The following is a 4,029-nucleotide window of genomic DNA, read 5'->3' on the forward strand; positions in this document are numbered from 1 at the left end:
TTACAAAACCTTCTTTCTAAATGAATAGTCTGAGAAGGAATATATGGGTGAATAAGCATAATTTAGAATAGAGAACAAAATTAAATAATGTTACAACCAATGTTAGTATTTTAATTTTTCTTTAAAAGAAATTAAAAAACTCCAGACTACCACATTTATGTGACAAAATGGGCATAACATATAACTCATTTTAAAAAAGAAATCTCAAAACAAGTTTTTTTTTAATTGACCCATTCTGATATGTGAGCTAAATTTTCTAAGCCACACAGCTTTTTTACACAAGTAAGGAAGTGGGCTGCTCCCAAAAGGCATGGAGTTTCTCATGTTGATGTCCTGCATAACCAGTTTCCAAAGCTATATTCTGATTGACCTTTTCGGTGAGGTTAGAGCCATGTATCAACTCACTACAGGACATAATTGTCACACACCACTTCCTTTCCAGAAAAAGAGACTCTTTCTCCTCATTTTATATGGAAAGAGTCCACCAATGTTTTAAAGCAAGGAATGGGTAGGTGACAGGAACTACCATGCCCAGAGCAGCACTTTTCTTTTTCCTGCTATTTTCTATTAGCTACCTAAAGGAACTATTTTTCATACTGAAAAGGTACAGTGCATAAAATCACTGCAAAACTGTTTTTTAAATTTTTGTTTTAAAAATTCCATTTAAATTCTTTTAACAGTAATAGTCATTCCAGTGGCTTATTACTATGCTAGGGTCTGAATTTGGCCTAAGATGTTTATGATTTTTCATTTTATATGGTGCTCTTCATGTACATTGCAATGGACAATAACTATGGCAAAGAAATTGATTCCCTGCCCCAAGGAGTTTACAGTCTGAAAACATGGTACAATATAGCATATTACAGAAACAGAATATTGCCTGAGCACTGAGAAGAACCCAGAGCTATGGATCAAATCTGAAAGCATATGCCTGCAATAGTGAAGAATGTTAGACACAAATTATTCAAAGCATTTCCCTTGTTGCCTACCTAGTCTTGCATCCATTCTGTTTCAGCCCTCTGATCTTCATTCAGATGCTGCTTTCTGCAAAGTGTTGAGACAGGAAAGATGGTGCTGTTTACATTTCATGTAAAAGGAGGTATAAAAATTGATTGTCTCCACACTGTTATCACTTCAGCTATTCTTGATCCACCTGATCTCCCAGTGGCTTCATATAGATACTGAATAAAGAGGGTGAGAGGATTGAACCTTACAGGACTTAGAAGGTAAGGGCTTGGGACCCCTCCAGGTTTTGGCTAAAATGAGGTTCCTGAGCCACTTTAATGGGATCTCATGAGGGCATTAAGGGTCCATGCTAGCAGATCCTGGCGATGCCTTGGAACTTAATGTTGCTACATTCAGACATCAGTTGTATGAATGGAACACAATAGAAAAGGTATGTAACATAATCAGCTACATGTGAGAATGAAATATGCCTCTATTGCCCACAACAGTCCTAAAACTAAGTGCATCACCTATTAATTATACCTTTAAAAATTGGTAGACATTTTAAAAGCAACACTAAAAATGATTTTCTTTAACTGAAAAGGCAACGTAATTCAGTGGAAGGTTCAACAAAACAGATGAACAGAGTTATCCATAATTTCATGAAAACATGGAAAATATTTACCAATTTAATTAAGGTTTCCAAAAACTAATAGATCAAGTTTCTTATAGAATGATATTAATAATATTTATTTTTCCCTTCCCATTATCTTATTCCTTCCCCTGTTCAATTTCAAACAGAACTGAAATATACATATATGAAACATGTGAAGTGAAGAAAGTATTAATTTGTTATATTTTATAAATGAATGTGCATGATTCATATAAAATTATTTTTATGTCTATTCTACCAGCACTTTGTATATTACTATATTTTAGCATATTAGAAAAACTCCTCAGTGACATGGGGTATTATATAAAGTAATTTTCTATTGTTATAGGCAACAGTGGGGAAATATCTTTTCAAGAAAAAGTGGGATACAATATCTCTTACCATAACAATTCCAATACAAAGTCATCCTATAAAAAATTAAATTAGGGAACAGAAGGGCGGGTCACTCACGGACCCTGATTCCAGGCTGAAACACCAGCAGGCCAAGCCTGGATTTAGTATGCAACACTGAGTCTAGACAATATTGTTTTGTAAACTTAGGCAGAGAACAGTTGTTGCTCTGAAAATCCCTTGGATGAGAACTGATCTGAATCCAGTTACCTTCAACGATATGTCACTGACTGAATGAGCCTTAACGTGACCTAGCAAACTGAATTATTCTAAGGAATAATAATAAGACATGAAGTCAGCCATTTTGATATGACTACTCTAGACAATTTGTCCTATAGTTACAGTCTTCTAACATCGCAGCCCCTTCTTCCCACAACCAAATGCGTTAATACTGTATAAACTAAAAAAAGTTAAATTAAAAGATAGCATAAAATATAGTAAGTCAAAGTAATCCGGCACCTGCAAAGACATCCACATGTGCAGCAGGCTACATTGGAACCATGGTTTCCCAACAGCCAGCCCCAAAGGCAGAGCATCACACTGGTATGTAATTAACACTTCCATGTCATAAATGACAGTTGTCTAATTTATCTATGAGACAAAGTGAGTGAAGTAATATCTTTTAATGGACCAACTTCTGTTGGTGGAAGAGACAAGTTTTTGAGTTGAACAGAGCTCTTCTTCTGGTCTGGAATAAGTAATCAGTGTCGCAGCTAAATACTAGGTGGGACAGATTGTTAAGCATAAGGTGTTAACACATGTTGCAGGAGACCAGTTAAAGTGAAATGGGCAATTAATACCTCTGCCATCATAGGACAAAGGAGGGTTAGTAGGTTACCGATTGTGAGAATAAGTCATAAAACAAGTGTCAATGCCATGAATTTTGGTATCTAGCAGCATGATAAATTTAAATTCCCAGGCTTAGCTTTTGAAGTTGTTGTGCAGGTTTCCTGTGAGCACAAGGACTGGGAGATCTGATATGGAGTGATCGCTCTGTGACAAGGGTTCACCAATGGGTGACAGAGTGTTTTTGTCTTATTTTTTTGTTGGAGTTCATTTGAGACTATAGGATTGTCCATTTTCACCCACATAATTGCTGGGACATTTGAGCCTAATGTATACTCAAAAGTTCCCTTTGGATCTGATCCAGTTCCATTTAAATTAATGAGAGCTGGGTCAGACTTTTATAATACCCATGTCATTTGTAATGATGGGAACATTGAGACTTCAAATTCAAGGCAGGAAAATGGCATCTGCAAATATGACAGTTCCCTCCATCATTTACTATTTAAATCATCCCTGGCATACATAGAAGCATTCAGGATGGGATTTTCATAAAAGCCTAAGGAAGTTAGGCACCCTTTGTGTCTTTGAAAATCTCCCCACAGAAACTTCTTGTGTATTCATTTTGTTTAGTGTTTAATAAACTAAATACAGAGTGGATATTTTACTTTAGAGAAGTCACTATTAACCTTGAATTGAAAAAGTGACCTTCCACAGGCAGTAATGCACTTCAGTTATGAAACTGAGATTCACTATTGGTCATTTCTTCAGTCCCCCGTCAATAGCTTGCCATCATAAACCTTAGGTCCCTAAGTATTGTGTGTTATACAGAGAATAAACATGTAGCTGTGAATTATGGAGCTGTAATTCTATTGATGGTTTCTGGTAACATCATAAACCACAAGTTTGGAATCTTGGATCTATGCCTTACATAAGTTACTGCTCCACACACCCCTAATGCTTCCCTCATCCCTCCTTTCTTCTTGTCTACTGCCAGAAAACAGCTTAGGCCGACAGCCTCATTCTCACCATAAGGGCAGTTTTCCTTTAACATTCAGTTTATGATCACTGTTACAGTGGTAGTGCTGAGTTGTTTAATCTCATATTTCACAGGGGTTATGTCACAACCAGGAGCCAGAAGATTTTTGTACATGAGTATACTCAGATACTCATGAGTATAACACATTCAGAAGAGGGCAGTGTGCCTTTCACAATTTACATGGCTACAGAAATGCCTA

The sequence above is a fragment of the Gopherus evgoodei genome, chromosome 2 (assembly GCF_007399415.2).
Source record: "Gopherus evgoodei ecotype Sinaloan lineage chromosome 2, rGopEvg1_v1.p, whole genome shotgun sequence".
In the NCBI taxonomy this organism is placed as follows: Eukaryota; Metazoa; Chordata; order Testudines; family Testudinidae; genus Gopherus; species Gopherus evgoodei.